The sequence below is a fragment of the Balaenoptera ricei genome, chromosome 21, assembly GCF_028023285.1.
Source record: "Balaenoptera ricei isolate mBalRic1 chromosome 21, mBalRic1.hap2, whole genome shotgun sequence".
Taxonomy (NCBI): Eukaryota; Metazoa; Chordata; class Mammalia; order Artiodactyla; family Balaenopteridae; genus Balaenoptera; species Balaenoptera ricei.
The window spans coordinates 34,059,466-34,078,381 of record NC_082659.1 but is presented as its reverse complement, the minus strand read 5'-3'; the positions used below and the strand labels follow the sequence as shown (position 1 = coordinate 34,078,381).

The window sequence follows — 18,916 nt, the reverse complement described above, 5'->3', positions numbered from 1 at the left end:
ATTGAGATATAATTGACATACAACACTGTTTAAAGTGTACAGCATAATGATTTGATGTACATGTGTTGTATATTAATTACCAAATAAGTTTAGCTAACATCCATTTCCTCATATATTTACCAAGAAAAAGAGCAAAAACTGTTTTTTTTTTTCTTGTGATGAGGACTCAGGATTTACTCTCTTAACAAGCTCCAAATATAACATATAACAGTGTTAATTATATTAACCGTGTTGTACATGACATCCCTGGTACTTGTTTATCGTATAACTGGGAGTTTGTGCCTTCTGACGCCCTTACCCCGGTTCTACTCCCTCTCCCCAACCTCCTGCCTCTGGTGACCACAAATCATCTCTTTTTCCGAGTTTTGCTTTGTTTTTGTTTTCATTTTAGATCCCACATACAGGTGAGATCATACAGTATCTGTACTTCTGTCTGACTTATTTCACTGAGCATCATGCCTTCAAGGTCCATCCATGTTATTACAAATGGCAGGATTTCCTTCTTTTTTTAAGGCTGAATAGTATTCCATTGTTTAGATACCACATTTTCTTTACCCATTCATCTGTCAAGAGACACTTTGATTGTTTCCATGTCTTGACTATTATAAATAATCCTGCAAGTGACTGCACTTTCAAGAAAGCAGGGGAAATTCTCAAGAGTCAAAATGAAGAGATACCAGGAAACCACAGAGGTAAGCGTGTTCTGGCAGCTTCTATACAAAGACCCCAGGAAGGAGTTTTCCAGTCTCAGTTTCCAAGAGCCGTGGGTTTGAGTGGCTTCATGGAGTAAGGGTCCGTGCAGGGTGGGAAGTTGGAGATAAGACCCCTTACATATATACGCCACCGTCAGCACAAAGGTGGCCTGAACAACTCTGCACCAGCAAAGCCACGACAGAGAAACTCATCTGCTTTGACCTTGACTCTAGATGTGGGAGAAAAGTACCCTGAAAGCGTATAACCACGGCTTTCCCTCACATGGGTTTGAGGAATGAATTTGAATCACCTGGGCTGTCCAGAAATCTCAGGGCTGAGAACTTTAACTTTCAGTGGTCTTGGGTTGAGGGCACCTGGCGGAATTAAAGGTAAACCTTTTTGGAGGTCGGCACGCTCAGCCAAAGCTTCGTATGATTCCACAAATACAGCTCGGTAAGTAAGACATGAGCTCATAGCCCCAGTTACAAAACATAGGAGGAAACAAGCCTCCGAGGAAGAGGCAGAAAGACCAGCAACGAAAGGTCAGATGCTCAGGGCATCAGATACTGGCATATTCCCTAGAGAATCTAAAGTGGGCACTTCACAGGGCTTAAAGAAATAAAAGAGGGATCAAAAACAGACGCAAGAAATATGATACTGCCAAACAGACCAGACAGATTTGAAAGAAGAAACATAGTACTTTTAAAAATAAAATCATGATAATAATGGAAATTAAAACTCAGTGGATAGGTTAAAAGGTAGCTCAGACATAGCTGGAAGGATTGGAAGATTCTTCTGCAAAAGATTGTATAATCTTTTCCTGGGCCTGGAAACATCAGTCTTCTGTCTTTTTAAAAAAAGTTATTTGTTATTGAAGTATAGTTGAATTACAATGTGTGTAAGTTACTGCTGTACAGCAAAGTGACTCAGTTATATATGTATATACAGTCTTCTGTCTTTGTGTAGGTCCAGGCCATAAGCATCCAACCTGATCTGTCTCCTCTTGGGGCTGGAGTCCTAGAGTGGCCTGATGTCACGTGGGACAGAGGGATGCTCAGTCCTTCCGTCAGAGTCAGAAAGAACAACTCCTAACCTGGAATCCCCACTGACCACTCAGTGCTTGTAGGTCACAGCAAAGTGAGGAAGGAAGGCTCGGACTTTTAAATGCAAGTTTCCTTTTGTAAAGCTACTGAGAATGAAGGTTTTCAGAAGCCATCCGCACAATTTTCTGCTTATGCAGGAGATGATATTTTCTCCCTAACTGTGCAAAGTCAGTTGTATCTTTGGGGATTTACCTTATTAATAAATAAACAGCTGAAACTTGATGTGTGCAACTGTTTAATGCTGAAATCTGCTCAAGGATATGAGTGTGTGTGTGTGTGTGTGTGTGTGTGTAAACTTTTTAAATAAGACTTTACTGTGCTTTATTAAGATACTTAATTTTGTTGTAAACATGAGACAGAAAGAATTATGAACAGAAAAGTACCCAAAGATCTTCCCCAGAGTGCAGCTCAGAGAGACAAAGAAATGAAAAGTATGTAAGAGAAAGAAAGAAACATGATAAAGGACAGAATGAGAAGGTTTAAACCTCAATGAATTGGAATTCCATAAAAAGAAAAAGAATGATCAAACATTAAGAGGCAAGAAATTTTCCCGAGCTGATGAAGGATGGTGATTCTTGTTTAAGATGTGAATCAGAGGGATTCCATGCAACAGGAAAATGTTGAAGACTAAGGTTCGATGGTAATCCCCCAAATTGTATGTTATAACATTTAAGCTAATAATGTGGGTTCATCGCTGGTGATGTTTTCTTGCTTTGCTATGATGTAGACATGAGGATGGGTTCTCTGGAGGTCAGACCAAGGAAGAAGTTTGTTAAGGAGGTGACAGCACAGGGAGGTGATTTTGAGGATGTCAGGACCCCAGGAAAGACGTAATAAAAATAAAACTGAGCCGAAGGTACCTTCATCTGAGGCTGACAGATGAGGTAAGGGATGGCGTGAGAGGGAGGGAGTCCAGGACTATAATTTAGTAAGAATTTTCTGGAACTCCAGTGCTAGTGGGATTAAGTAGTTATGGCCCTGTGGCAAGTTCATGGGAAAGAGCCAGAGGGAAAATTAACTTGTATTTGACATGAAGCACATACTCTGTGGGTATTCATCAGAGTAAATTATACGCAGTGGGGAAGTTTAAAGGCACTTCCTTTTTCTCCCTTAATGAATATGTACCGTTGAATCCCACTGAACTACCCTCCTGGTTTTAGTAAACAACCGACAACTTCTGACGCCTATAATCTAGTGTTTAGCTGTCTCTATTTAGGATTAAATGGAGGTGGAATCCACATCACAGTAATCCCTCGGAATTGCACAGTATTTCCCGCCAGCACTTGGTTCCCTGCTCGTCAGCACAGTGCAGGATCCCAGCCAGGCTGGCGGGCGATGCTATGGGAGAGCCGCGGTGGGGAGGAGACTTGACCTTGGGGGAGCCGGGAGTCGTGCGAGCCGCCTGGCTGCCCGGCGGGGATGGAAGCGCCCAGCTGCCTCGGAAGGCGTGGGGTGCTGGGCGGAGACGCTCAGGGGGGCATCGCTCCTCTCGCTGCTGCCCTGAGAACACAGGACGGTGGCTGCTCACAGCATCTGTGACGGGCTGAGTCCCCAGCTCGCCAGGGGACGCTGCGGACCCGTGGCTGCTGAAGGGGGCACTCAGGCTGGAAGCAGTGCCCGGGGCAGCCCAGCCTTGGCTTCCTCCTTTCCTCCGGGGCCCCCCTCTGGCCGTGCACGCGGTAACAGCACAGACAGCAGTAATGCGAGGGGCTCTATCGGCACGATGAAAAGAGCCAGAAGGTTCCAAGAGGCCTTTCTAACGTGGAGGGTGGGGACAGGGGCACTGCCATATATTCCGCTTGTCCTCGCAGCAAACCTGGGAGGCAGGTAGAGCAGGTGTGATTATCCACATTTTAGCAAAAGGGACTGGAGGGATGAGGTCAGTTACTGAAGGTCAGCGGCAAAGCAGGGAACAGATCGCAGGTGTCCTGACTCTTAGTCAAGGGGAAATTCCATCGAGTCTTAGAATTAGAAGCATCTTAATCAGCACAGGTGATTTAATGAAGCTTTGAAGGCAGGGATCTGGCATTAACCGCTACCCCCTTAACTCTGCTTTGATAAGGCAGTGTTCACAAGTGACCACCTAATCCAAGCGTTGATAGAAAAGAGTCACTTTAACGTCCTCATCTTGACTAGTTTGGTCCTAAAGCTCTAACTAGGCGGTTTCTGAAAGCATGTCCCATTCTGTGTGCACAGACTTGGAAAGTGGGTAGTGGTCCTCAAAATGTCATCCATTCTGCTGATGCAAGAGTACCTGACAGTAACAAGTGTGGCCAGTATCATCATAAATGTAGGAGCATCATATGTTACAACCCCAAAAATTCCCAGTTGTTATAGGCCCAAGTCTCAGCCTAAGCAGATGTGAGCTTGGAAAGGTAAGAGTAGGATGGAAAGATACAGAAAGAAGGAACCAGTACCACAAACTCTTTTCCCAGCACTCGGTTCTTACCTCTCCATGTCCATGTACACTACTGGCTTCTGCTTCTGCTAGAAGTTTGGAAAGGAGGCAAAAAGGCCAGCCACCTCCCCTGGGACTGGGAGAGGGGTCTAGGACAGTGTTCCTGTGTCACCTTCCCACCCTAGCCAGGTACAAAGGAAAGGCACCTTCCAACTTCCATTGACCCAAGCATCCTCCCCTTTTTGCAACACAACCTCTCCCTACCCCGTCTGAAACTCCTCCTAGCAGAGTTACTAAAATATGCTAGGGTCACAAGGGGTAAGGGGATGTGCAGAGAAAAGGAATCATGAGAATAAACTTGATAGGGGCAGAGTCTCCTCATAAGCAGGAGTTAGCTGTTGTAATTTGCTAATTATCTCCTTAGAAGGTGGAAGTTAGTCAAACAAATTTTTAATGAATTTCTGCTACAGACTCAGTGCTGTGGTGGGCACTGAGGGGCCACAGAAACCCTTGGAAGGGCCTGCAATCCAGTTAGGGGTGTGACTACGTTACAGGTTCCTTCAGTGGATAACCCCAAACCACATACAACAAAGCAATAGGCTGTGCAATAGAAACCCCAGAAAATATGGAATTAAAGAGAAAGAGATCAAAGGGGGCTTCCCAGGATCCTGGGACATCTTCATGGAAATGTTTCCAAGACACTAATGTGTCACACCTTCCACTAGACTGGAGGGCGGGAACCAGTAGGGCAATGGACAGGTCACTGGGAGTAGGTGGGATATTATAAATTTGTCCAGAATCTGCCTTGCCTACCTCCACCTGATTTAGTTACGACTGGTAGGTGGCAGTCTGGACAAATTTGCCTGGGTGAATCCTGAACAGGTAAGTACCCTAAACTTTTTGCCTTAACCACACACAACTTCAGTTCTTTGGAGTTCCAGTGATGGTGACCTTTCCTTGTCTGCTTGCCTATCTGTTGTGCATAGAAGACGGATCCACTGTACCTGAGTCGCGGGCCTATTGGTGAATTAGGACGCAAAGGTGAAGGGCTAAACCTCTGGGCAGGGTTTCTCCACCTCGGCCCTGACGTTGGGGCCAGGTCCTCTCTGCTGTGGGGTCTGTCCCTCGCCCTGCAGGATGTTTAGCAGCAGCCCTGGCCTCTGCCCAGGTGCTCGTAGCACCTGCCCTCCCCCATCCCCCAGTAGAACAACGAAATGTGTCTCTAGCCTTGCCAGCCATCCCCCTCGGCTCTAGGGAAGAGGATGCCACGTGGCTGTCCCCTTCTCATGATTCATCACTTCTGAATCCCTGGGCAAAGCCACTTTGCCTCAGCTGATGGTTTTTCTTGAGACCAGAAGGGAATTTAGAGTTGGTCTGAGTCCAGGCTCTCCTTTAGAGACTGAGGCCCGGAAGGGAGCTCAGCTCGTAGGGTGGTAGACCTCGATAACAACCCTGGTCCACGAGCCCAACACCTTCACTGCACGGCTACTCAGATCTTTGGCCGATCACCCAGGCAGCCAGCCCTCCCAGGGCCGCCGTTTACCACGTGGTAAGAAGTAGCGCTAGGAGCCCATCCCCCACCGAGGGTCCCCAGTCGGCCCTTGTTGGGGATGGGTTATCAGATTGTGGATTTTGTGTTGGAAATAGTTCCTCGAGGCCCAGAAAAGTAAACTCAGATCATTTATTCATTTGTCCGGCAAATATCCTCAAAGCACTTTTGTTGCATATTGAGGATACAAAGTCTCTGCTTGTCTTGGAGCTCACAGATGAAGTTATAAGGGACACATGGGGATCGTTATAAAATTAGGACTCGCCCGAAATGACAGAGCACCTCGTGGGGCTGACCTGCACAGGGGGCCACACCCAACCCCACGGGGAGGCAAGGACCACTTCCAGGAAGAGCAGACCCCGGAACTAAGTCGGAGGGGTGAGCTAACGGTTAGGAGGTGAGGCTGCACAAGAGTGTTTCGGGCAAAGGGGAAGCGTGGAGGAGCCCATGGGCTGGAAACAGTGCAGTGAGTGTGGAGAGCACCAGCGATCTGGCCTTGGTGGAACGTGAGAGTTGAGGGGAGGAGAGGTGGGAGGCAGACTGAACGGCGGCCTTCACCGCTGTCCTGAAGAACTTGAATTTACTTCTGTGGGCGACACGGAGGACAGAGTCTAGGAGAACAAGTTCAAGGCAGGAGGACCAAGCTGGGATGGTGCCGCAGTGTGGGGAGGGCGGATGGCACAGCCAGCCACTGAGGAAGAGGGGAGGCTCACGAAATAGACATGAGGATGTCAGGGCGGGGCAAGAACGACGCTCAGTGTCTAGGAGTGCCGTCCAACGAGACCGCGAACACAGGAGAAGCAGGGCTGGGGATGGGAGCCCCGGAGTGCCCGTGGGACTCCAGGTGCAGCCGTCCAAATGTGGGGTGGGGGGCACATCGGCTTAGAGAACCGGGTTGGTAAAAGTGCACTGGGAGCAGGTGGAGGCTGGATGCAACCGTGGGATTGGGTGACATCACCAGGGGCGTGTGGGTCTGAGGAAGGGGTGCAGGGGGGTGGCACTTTTAGGCACCAGCAAATCTAACGGAAGCACTTCTCTCCAGAAACCACCTTCTTGGCCAGTCCAGCCATTCTACTGACGGTCATCCGCCCCTGGCTGCACCAGCCATGCTAGTTTCCTTTGTGAAATAGGAACAGTGAGTAGACTTGCCCAGGCAACTTATAAACTTTGTTTCTCAGTTGCCCAGACCATTTACAGACTTTTATTTCCCACCGCCAGACTCTCCAAGAGGCACCAGAAGGCTGGCTGGCACGCTGGCCAGGGTCCCAGGATCCTTCTAATGAACTGTGAACCTGACATTTGTGGAAAGCATTGTGCAACTTCTAAGGTTTGTGGTCAAACGGGTTCATCCCCAGCTTAATTGTCAGTGCAGACCCTGAAGAACTAGATTATAGCTTCCAGAAGTTGTTGACTGTTTACTGAAAACCAAAGGAGAGTTCCCTTTTGCGATGTATTTGCAGTTCTGTATATTTGCAGTGGGGGAAGGAGGTTTTCTTTGAATCGCCCTCTCTGCATGTAATTTTCTCTGATGAATACCTATAGTGTCTGTGTTTCATGTGACACATGACTTGGTGTTTCCCCCTGGCTGTTTCCCATGAACTTGGCCCTCTTGGTATGATGGAGACAGTAGTACTGGCTGGAACCCTTCACAAATTCTTCTCAGTTCCTCAGCCATTTCACTCCTTTTAGCACTAACCACATCTTTCAGTCATTCAGCTATTTAACCCTGATGATGGTTTAAATGATGAGCTTTTCTTAAAACATTTGTGCTTTGTTTCATGTTCCTATATTCTTTTTTTTTTTTTGGATGTCTTTTTAAAATTTATTTTATCGAAGTATAGATGATTTACAATGTTAATTTCTGCTGTAGAGAAAAGTGATTCAGTTATACATATATATATTCTTTTTCATATTCTTTTCCATTATGGTTTATCACAGGATATTGAATATAGTTCTCTGTGCTATACAGTAGGACCTTGTTGTTCATCCATTCTCTATATAATACTTTGTATCTGCTAATCCCAAACTCCCCGTCCATCCCTCTCCCACCCCCCTCCCCCCTGGCAACCACAAGTCTGTTCTCTATATCTGTGAGTCTGTTTCTGTTTCGTAGATAAGTTCATTTGTTTCATATTTTAGATTCCACATATAAGTGATACCATATGGTATTTGTCTTTCTGACTCACTGCACTTAGTATGATAATCTCTAGGTCCATCCATGTTGCTGCAAATGGCATTGTTTCATTCTTTTTTTTTATGGCTGAGTAGTGTTCCATTGTATATATGTACCACATCTTCTTTATCCATTCATCTGTCCATGGACATCTAGGTGGCTTTCATGTCCAGGCTATTGTGAATATTGCTGCTATGAACATAGGGGTGACTGTACCTTCTCGAATAGTTTTGTCCAGATATACTCCCAGGAGTGGGATTCCTGGATCATATGGTAGTTCTATTTTTAGTTTTTTGAGGAACCTCCATACTGTTCTCCATAGTGGTTGTATCAATTTACATTCCCACCAACAGTGTAAGAGGGTTCCCTTTTCTCCACACCCTCTCCCACATTTATTATTTGTAGACTTTTTGGTGATGGCCATTCTGACCCGTGTGAGGTGGTACCTCATTGTGGGTTTGATTTGCATTTCTCTAATCATTAGCGATGTTGAGCATCTTTTCATGTGCCTCTTGGCCATCTGTCATACTCCTATTTTCAAAGTGCTTTTACATAGAATAATTTTTGCTTCTTTCCTAAGCTTTATATTTTCTCTTTTTACTGATGAAAAACTAAAGTGCAGAGCTGAAGGCAGGACTTAGAGCCTCGAAGGTGCCTTCAGGTGGGTCTGGGTGTGGGCGTGGCCCCAGGTCCTGTCCCTTGGCCCTGCCCGGCCTCAGGTGGTACTTACTCACTGGAGGAGGATTTAGTCACTGGAGTATGAGAACAAAGAGATTTTTGTTCTGCTTAAGAATAAAACACTCCACAGCCCCTCCTGCCGGACAGTTATGCCTGTGATATGAGGGGTATACAAGCTGGTGTTTCTCAAAGGTCAGCTTAGTAGGGTTCTGGAAACCCAGGTCTATGTATAGTGAAATCCTCACCAATTTCTTGCAGCAAAATATAACCGTGTGAGAATGTCAGAGTGCTAAGCCCTACAATTCATAGTAGTATGGGGAAGGGTGTGGATAAGGAGACAGATTCTAATTTTAATTCTCCACTAATTAGCCCGGTAGCACCCCCATAAGTTACTTCTGCTCTCTGAACCTCAATTTTCCAATCTAAAAAGGGTTGAAGGAGATCAGTGCTTCTCACACTGGGGGATATAGACATATTCTTGGGAGCTCTGAGTTCTCTGTGAGAATTTCTTTTTTCCCCAACTTAAAAAAAAAAAAAATGCAAACCTACAGAAAAGTCACAAGAATAAGATAAGAACACACCTTTCACTTCAACTCACTATTTATTAGCCTTTGATCTGCTATTAATTTTTCATGTTGATGAAAACTCATGTAAGTTTTTACCTGGATCCTTCCACTGCCCCCTTCTAACCAAGGGCTGCCCAGCCCCGAGCCTGGGTGTCTGTCCCTGTTTATCTTCCCTTTGGCATCAGGCAGGACTGCTCTCATTTCCAGGGGGTACCCAGAAAAGAACTGAAGAGGTCTTAACCATATCCACATTGAGTAAAGGCCAAATGATACCATGGAGCCCCCTATACATGAAGGTTGTCCAGTAATTTTAAAAGAAAGGAGTGAGAAGAATAGATACATGCATATGTATAACTGGATCACTTTGCTGTACACCTGAAACCAACACAACATTGTTAATCAACTATACTCCAATATAAAATAAAAATTTTAAAAAAAGAAAAAGAAAGAGGAATAAGACATAGTTCCCCCTCCAAAAAGGAGTGGACCTATCAAACACAAGAAAATCCTCCCCATAGAGTCATTAGCATATTCACATCACCAGTAGCAATTTAGTTGAGCAAAACAACATCGTCTGGCAAATGAATGTTATTAAGTTAAATTGTATTGGTTTGGAATATTTTTATTGAATTGGTAAACCTGTTGTATTATAGTTCTTCCAGAGCTACGAGCGTAAGGAATTTATATCTATAATAACGTTGGTGCAGACTTGAGTAGCACTACTGTAAAAATAAAACTGGGAGCATGCAAGAATATGTTCCTGGGGCACATACACATTAATCCTGTTCGTAAATAATGAGCTGGAAGGTTCAAGTTCAGGAGCTGTGCCTGCAAGAGTACCTTGGGGAGAGGAGAGGGGAGAAGAATAAGGTAGTTGAAATAAGTAGGTTCCTTTACCCCATTTCAGTATAGTGGAATACTGCGTAAGAATTGATTTGGACAAAAGGAGTTTGGATACCACAGGTCTAGATTATTTCTGAGTCCTTTCAGCTTTAGCAACCAAAACCCATTTATTTTCCCTGACAATGGAAATTATTGGTAGCTTTGGACCCTTTCCCATGCCCACAACCAAAATGGATGTGTATACGTATATACACAGGAGAAAGAGAGAGAGAGAGATTTATTCTAACAGCCCACATGCTTATGAAGGTACATGTCCAAAATCTGCAGGGTAGACCAGCAGGCTAGAAACCCAAGGAGAGCTCATGTTGCAGCTGAAGTCTGATGACTATTTGCTGGCAGAATTCCTTCCTGCTCGGGGGAAGTCAGTCTTTGTTCTATAATGGCCACCAACTGTTTGCATGAGGCCCAACCGAATTACAGGGGAAAATCTACTTTGTTCAAAATTCACAGTATTAAATTGTTTTCTTTTTAATTTTATTGAAGTATAGTTGATTTAAAATGTTGTGTTAATTTCTCCTATACAGCAAAGTGACTCAGATATATATATCTATATATATATATATATATATATATATATATAGTTTTCATGTTCTTTTCCATTATGGTTTGTCACAGGATGCTGAATATAGTTCCCTGTGCTATACCATAGGACCTTGTTGTTTATCCATCTTATATATAGTAATTTGTCTCTGCTAACCCCAAACTCCCAATCCTTCCTTCCCCCACCATTCCCTTGGCAATTACAAGTCTGTTCTCTATATCTGTAAATAAGTTTTTGTTTTGTAGATATGTTGATTTGCATCATATTTTAGATTCCACATATAAGTGATATCATATAGTATTTATCTTTCTCTTTCTGACTTACTTTGCTTAGTATGATAATCTCTAGGTCCATCCATATTGCTGCAAATGGCATTATTTCATTCTTTTTTATGGCTGAGTAGTATTCCATTGTATATATGTGCCACATCTTCTTTATCCATTCATTTGTCCATGGACATTTAGGTTGCTTCCATGTCTTGACTGTTGTAAATAGTACTGCTGTGAACATAGGGGTGGCTGTGTCTTTTCAAATTATAGTTTTCTCTGGGGATATGCCCAGGAGTGGGATTGGTGGATCATATGGCAACTCTATTTTTAGTTTTTTGAGGAACCTCCACACTTCTCTTCATAGTAGCTGCACCAATTTGCATTCCCACCAACAGTGCACGAGGGTTCCCTTTTCTCCACACCCTCTCCAGCATTTGTTATTTGGAGACTTTTCAATGATAGCCATTGTAACTGGTGTGAGGTGGTACCACATTGTATCAATAGTTTCGATTTGCATTTCTCTAACAGTATTAAATGTTAGTCAGCCAAAACACACCTTCACAGAAACATCTAGAATAATGTTTGACCAAATACTTGGGTACCATGGCCTAGGGAAATTGACGTACAGAATTAACCATCACAACACATATCAGCTGGATTCACCTAGAAATAAACTATAATGGAGAAAAGAGTTTGTTCTCAACAATGTCAAGATTCTTCTGAGCTCTTAGATACAGGCCAGGTAGAATGTACAGTTGACCCTTGGACAACATCGGTTTGAACTGTTGTGGGTCCACTTACACTTGGATGTTTTTCACTAAACGCTTCCTACAGCACTGCACAATCCACAGTTGGTTGAATCTATGGACGCGGAACCTCGGATACGGAGGACTGACTGTAAAATTATTGTGGTTTTTGACTGGGTGTGGGGGAGTTCCTAACCTTGCATTGTTCAAGGATCAACTGTATAAAAGGCAAGAACAGCAATGCCCATTTAGGAATGCCTCTCAGACGACAGGACCTATACCTGTTTTGTTTATTACAGCATCCTAGGGTCTAATCCAGTGCCTGCTGTGCACAACTTATGTTCTATCTGTATCTGTTAACTGATGGAATTAGAAGATATACAAGACCTTTTTGTAATGGGAACCACAGCTGGGAGAAATAAGCTTTACTGAAGTAATATTCTATAAGTCAGGAAGGTGGGACCTGGTTTTATTCATTCTTAGAAGCTGAATTTTTTAAAATACCTTTTCTTTACTCTGTTAAAATAAACATAACATAAAATTTACCATCTTAGCTATTTTAAAGTGTACGGTTTAGTGGTATAAAATACATTCACCTTGTTATGCAACCATTACCACCATCCATCCCAGAACTCTTTTCACCTTGTAAATCTGAAGCTTGTACCTATTAAAAAATAACTCCCCATTTCCCCTCCCCACAGCCCCTGGCAACCATAATTATACTTTCTGTCTTTATGATTTTGGCTAATCTAAGACCCTTCTATAAGTGGAATAGTATAGTATTTGTTGTTTTGGTTTTTTTTTTTTAAGATTTTTAGAAATTTCATGTAATGTCTGAAACATTTATATTAACATATTTCCATACATATTTCCATACAAATACAAATATAAGATTTTTAGAAATTTCATGTAATGTCTGAAACATTTATATTAACATATTTCCATACAAATAACCCAATGAAAGTTTAGTATTAGTTGTTTTGTTTGTTTGTTTTTTATACTGCAGGTTCTTATTAGGCATCAATTTTATACACATCAGTATATACATGTCAATCCCAATCGCCCAATTCAGCACACCACCATCCCCACCCCACCGCAGTTTTCCCCCCTTGGTGTCCATATGTCCATTCTCTACATATGTGTCTCAACTTCTGCCTTGCAAACCGGCTCATCTGTACCATTTTTCTAGGTTCCACATACATGCGTTAATATACGATATTTGTTTTTCTCTTTCTGACTTACTTCACTCCGTATGACAGTCTCTAGATCCATCCACTTCTCAACAAATGACTCAATTTCGTTCCTTTTTATGGCTGAGTAATATTCCATTGTATATATGTACCACATCTTCTTTATCCATTCGTCTGTTGATGGGCACTTAGGTTGCTTCCATGACCTGGCTATTGTAAATAGTGCTGCAATGAACATTGGGGTGCATGTGTCTTTCTGAATTACAGTTTTCTCTGGGTATATGCCCAGTAGCGGGATTGCTGGGTCATATGGTAATTCTATTTTTAGTTTTTTAAGGAACCTCCATATTGTTCTCCATAGTGGCTGTATCAATTTACATTCCCACCAACAGTGCAAGAGGGTTCCCTTTTCTCCACACCCTCTACAGCATTTGTTGTTTGTAGATTTTCTGATGATGCCCATTCTAACAGGAGTGAGGTGATACCTCATTGTAGTTTTGATTTGCATTTCTCTAATAATTAGTGATGTTGAGCATCTTTTCATGTGCTTCGTGGCCGTCTGTATGTCTTCTTTGGATAAAAAGTTGATGGACACTGGTTGCTCCCATATTTTAGCAACTGTGAATAATGCTGCTATGAACATGGGTGTACAAATATCTCTTCAAGACCCTGCTTTCAATTCTTTTTGGTATGTACCCAGAAGTGGAATTGCTGGTCATATGGTAATTCTGTTTTTAATTTTTTGAGGAACCTCCACACTGTTTTCCATAATTGCTGCACCATTTTACACTCCCACCAACAATGTACAAGGGTTCCAGTTCTCCACTCCCTCACCAATACTTGTTGTTTTCTATACTTTAATAGTAGTCATCCTAATGAGTGTGAGGTGGTATCTCATTGTAGTTTTGATTTGCATTCTCCTAATGATTAGTGACTTTGAGCATCTTTTCATGTGTTTATTGGCCATTGGTATATCTTCTATGAAGAAATATCTATTTAAGTCCTTTGCCCATTTTTGAATCGGGTTTTTTCTTGCTGTTGTTGTTGAGTTTTAGTAGTTCTCTATATATTCTGGATATTAATCCCTTATCAAATATATGATTTGCAAATATTTTCTCCCATTCTGTGGTTTGTCTTTTTTACTCTGTGGATAGTGTCTTTTGATGCACAAAATTGTTTTGTTTTCATGAATCCCATTGGTCTATCATTTCATTTGTTATCCACGCTTTTGATGTCATATGCAAGAAATCATTACCAGTGTTGCCAAACTTTTGTCTATGTTTTATTCCAGTAGTTTGTTTTAGAACTTACATTTAGGTCCTTGATCCATTTTGAGTTAATTTTTGTATATGATGTTAGGTAAGGGTCCAATTTCATTCTTTTGCATGTGGATATCCAATTTTCCCAGCACCATTTGTTGAAAACACTGCCCTTCCCCCATTGAATGATCTTGGCCCCCCTGTCAAACATCATTTGACTGTAGATGCAAGAGTTTATTTCTGTGCTGTATTCTATTCCACTGGTCTATATGTCTGTCTTTATGCCAATATCACACTGTTTTGATTACTGTAGCTTCATAGTAAGTTTTTTTTTAACTGAAGTAAAGTTGATTTTGTAGTAAGGTTTGAAATCAGGAAATGTGAGTCCTTCAGTTTTGTCCTTTTTCAGGATTATTTTGGCAATTCAAGGTTCCTTGAGAGTCCATATCAATTTTAGGATGGGTTTTTCTATTTTTGAAAAACAAAGTCATTAGGATTTCAATAAGGATTGCAGTGAATCTGTAGCTTACTTTGGGTAATATTGACGTTTTAACAACTTAAAGTCTTTCAGTTCATGAACATGGGATGTGTTTCCACTTATTTATGTTTTTAAAAAATTTCTTTCAGCAATATTCTGTAGTTTTCATTGTACAAGTTTTTCACCTTCTTAGTTAATTCGTAAGTATTTTATTCTTTTTAATGCTATTGTAAATGTAATTATTTTTGTAATGTACTTTACAGATTGTTCATTGTTTGTGTATAGAAATGCAACCAATTTTTGTGTGTTGACTTTGTATTCTGCTACTTTGCTGAATTCATTTATTAGTTCTAACAGCTTTTTTTGTGTGTGGAGTCTTTAGGATTTTCTATGTATAAGATTATATCATCTGCAAACAGATAATTTTACTTCTTCCTTTCCAACTTGAATGCCTTTTATTTATTTTCATTCCTTGCCTAATTGCTCTGGCTAGAACTTTCAGTACTATGTTGAACAGAAGTAGTGAAATCAGGCATCCTTGCCTTGCTCCTGATCTTAGAGGAAAAGCTTTCAGCCTTTCACCATTGAACATTATGTTTGCTGTGGGTTTTTCATATACGACTTTTATTATGTGGAGGTAGTTTTTTCTATTCCTATTTTCTTGAATGTTTTTATCATGAAAGGGTGTTAACTTTTGTCAAATGATTTTTCTGCATCACTTGAATGATCATGTAGGGTTTTTCCCTCGTTTTGTTGATGTAGTATACTATATTGATTGATTTTCATATGTTGAACGATCCTTAAATTCAAGGAATAAATCCCACTTGGTCATGATGGGATTATAATACTCCAAATATGCTGATGAAATTTGTTTGCTAGTATTTTATTGAGGATTTTTGCATCAATATTCATTAGGGATATTGGTCTGTAGTTTTATTTTCTTCTATTGTCTTTGTCTGGCTTTGGTATGAGGGTTATGCTGGCCTCATAAGAATGAGTTAGGAAGTATTCCTTCCTCTGTAATTTTTTGGAAAAATTTGAGAAGGATTGGTATTAGTTGTTTATTTTAATGTTTTGGTAGAATTCACAAATGAAGCCATCAGCTCCAGGGCTGTTTTTGGTTGGGAGATTTTTTTTTTATTACTGATTCAATCTCATTACTAAATATAAGTCTACTCAGATTGTCTATTTCTTAGTCTCAGATTTAGTCTTGGTAGGTTTTCTGTTTCTAGAAATTTGTTCATTTCATCTAAGTTATCAAATGTGTTGGCAAACAATTGTTTATGGTACTCTCTTATAGTCCTTTTTATTTCTGTGGGATCAGTAGTAATGTCCCCACTTCCATTTCTTATTTTAGTCCTTTGAGTCTTCTCTCTTTTTCTCTTAGTCCATCTAGCTAAAGGTTTGTCAATTTTGTTGATCTTTTCAAAGAACCAACTTTTGGTTTCATTGATTTTTCTCTATTGTTTATCTTTTTTTTTTTAACATCTTTATTAGAGTATAATTGCTTTACAATGTTGTGTTAGTTTCTGCTGTATAACAAAGTGAATCAGCTATATGTATACATATATCCCCATATCCCCCCTGCCTTGGGTATCCCTCACACCCTCCCTATCCCACCCCTCTAAGTCGTCACAAAGCACCAAGTTGATCTCCCTGTGCTATGTGGCTGCTTCCCACTAGCTATCTATTTTACATTTGGTAGTGTATATATGTCCACGCCACTCTCTCACTTTGTCCCAGCTTACCCTTCCCCCTCCCCGTGTCCTCAACTCCATTCTCTATGTCTGCATCTTTACTCCTGTCCTGCCCCTGGGTTCATCAGAACCATTTTTTTTTGATTCCATATATATGTAAGCATACGGTATTTGTTTTTCTCTTTCTGGCTTCACTCTGTATGACAGACTCTAGGTCCATCCACCTCACTACAAATAACTCAATTTCGTTTCTTTTTACAGCTGAGTAATATTCCATTGCATATATGTGCCCCATCTTCTTTATCCATTCATCTGTCAATGGACACTTAGGTTGCTTCCATGTCCTGACTATTGTAAATAGAGCTGCAATGAACATTGTGGTACATGACTCTTTTTGAATTATGGTTTTCTCAGGGTATATGCCCAGTAGTGGGATTGCTGTGTCGTATGGTAGTTCTGTTTTTAGTTTTTTAAGGAACCTCCTTACTGTTCTCTATAGTAGGTGTATCAATTTACATTCCCCCCAACAGTGCAAGAGGGTTCTCTTTTCTCCACACCCTCTCCAGCATTTATTGTTTGTAGATTTTTTGATGATGGCCATTCTGACCAGTGTGAGGTGATACCTCATTGTAGTTTTGATTTGCATTTCTCTAATGATTAGTCATGTTGAGCATCTTTTCATGTGTTTGTTGGCAATCTGTATATCTTCTTTGGAGAAATGTCTATTTAGGTCTTCTGCCCATTTTTGGGTTGGGTTGTTTGTTTTTTTTGATATTGAGCTGCATGAGGTGCTTGTGTATTTTGGAAATTAATCCTTTGTCAGTTGCTTCGTTTGCAAATATTTTCTCCCATTCTGAGGGTTGTCTTTTGGTCTTGTTTATGGTTTCCTTTGCTGTGCAAAAGCTTTTAAGTTTCATTATGTTCCATTTGTTTATGTTTGTTTTTATTTCCCTTTCTCTAGGAGGTGGGTCAAAAAGGATCTTGCTGTGATTTATGTCAAAGTGTTCTGCCTATGTTTTTCTCTAAGAGTTTTATAGTGTCTGTCCTTACATTTAGGTCTTTAATCCATTTATTTTTGTGTATAGTGTTAGGAAGTGTTCTAATTTCAAAAATATGGAACGCTTCACGAATTTGCATGTCATCCTCACACAGGGGCCATGCTAATCTTCTCTGTATCGTTCCAATTTTAGTATATATGCTGCTGAATTGAGCCCCTCTAATGTTTTTCTACTCTCTATTTTATCTACCTCTACTCTAATGTTTGTTATTTTCTTCCTTCTGCTAGCTTTGGGTTTAGTTTGTTCTTCTTTTTCTCATTCCTTAAGTTGTAGAGTTAGGTTGTTGATTTGAGTTCTTTCTTGTTATAGCTATAAATTTCCACCTTCGCATCATGTTTGCTGTGTCATGTAAGTTTTGGTATGTTATATTTTCATTTTTACACATCTCTAAGTAGTTTCTAATTGTCCTTGTGATTTCTTCTTTGATCTGTTGGTTGTTTAAAAGTGTGTTGTTTAGTTTCCACAGTATTGTGATTTTTTCAGCTTTCTTTATGTGTTTTTTTTTTTAATTTCTAACTTCATCCTGTTGTGGTTAATTCTATTGAGACTTAGTTTGTGTCCTAACATATGGTCTACCTGGAAAATGTTCCATGTGCACTTGAGAAAAATGTATATGCTGTTGTCATTGGGTGGAATATTCAGTATATTCTTGTTAGATCTAGTCGGTTTATTGGGAGTGAGGCATTGAAGTCTCTATTATTGTAGAATTCTCTATTTCTCCCTTCAAATTCTGCCCATTTTTGCTTCATGTATTTTGATAGTCTGTCATTGGGTGTGCAAATGTTTATAATTGTTATATCTTCTTGCTCTACTGAGCCTTTTATTAATATATAATGTCCTTCTTTGTCTTTTGTAAACTTATATGATTTAATGTCTACTTTGTCTGATATTAGTATAGCCAGTCCTGCTCTCTTTTGGTTACTATTTGCATGGAATATGTTTTTCCATCCTTCCCATTTCAACCTATTTGTGTTTGGGGATTTCAGATGAGACTCTTGCAGACAGCATATAGCTGGGTCATGTGTTTTTATCCATTCTACCAATCTCTGTCTTTGTTGATAATAAGGGACTTACTTCTGTCATTGTGCTGTTTGTTTTCTATATGCCCTATAGCCATTTTTTCCCTCATTTCCTGCATTACTGTCTCCTTTTGTGTTCTGTTGATTTTTGTAGTGAAATGTTTAAATTCCTTCTTAATTTCCTTTTGTGTATACTCTATAAACTATTTTATTTGTGGTTATCATGGAGATTACATTTAACATCCTAAAGTTATAACATTCTAATTTGAATTTATTACAGCTTAATTTCAATAACATACAAAAACTGTTCTTTTACAGCTCTGTCCCCACCCCTTTTGGTTATTGTTATCACAAAATTACATCTGTATACATTGTATGCCGAAAAACATAAACTAATAATTCTTTTAAATGTACTGGCCTCCTAAATTATGCAGAAAACAAAATTTGGAGTTACAAACCAAAGTTACAGTAATACTAGCTATTACACTAATAATTGTTGTTTTCTTTAAATGTATTAGTCTCTTAAATCATGTAGAAGACAAAAAGTACAGTTACAAACCATTGTTACAATGATACTAGCTTCTACAATTGCCCAT

General features: G+C 40.7%; 1 non-coding gene across 1 annotated transcript; it reads right to left on the bottom strand.

Moving 5' to 3' along the window:
- Nucleotides 1–17,350: 17,350 nt before the first annotated feature.
- LOC132356765 (U6 spliceosomal RNA) lies at nt 17,351–17,457 on the bottom strand. The gene has a single exon (XR_009500042.1). It is a non-coding gene; the product is annotated as a U6 spliceosomal RNA (small nuclear RNA).
- Between the last annotated feature and the right edge of the window lie 1,459 nt (nt 17,458–18,916).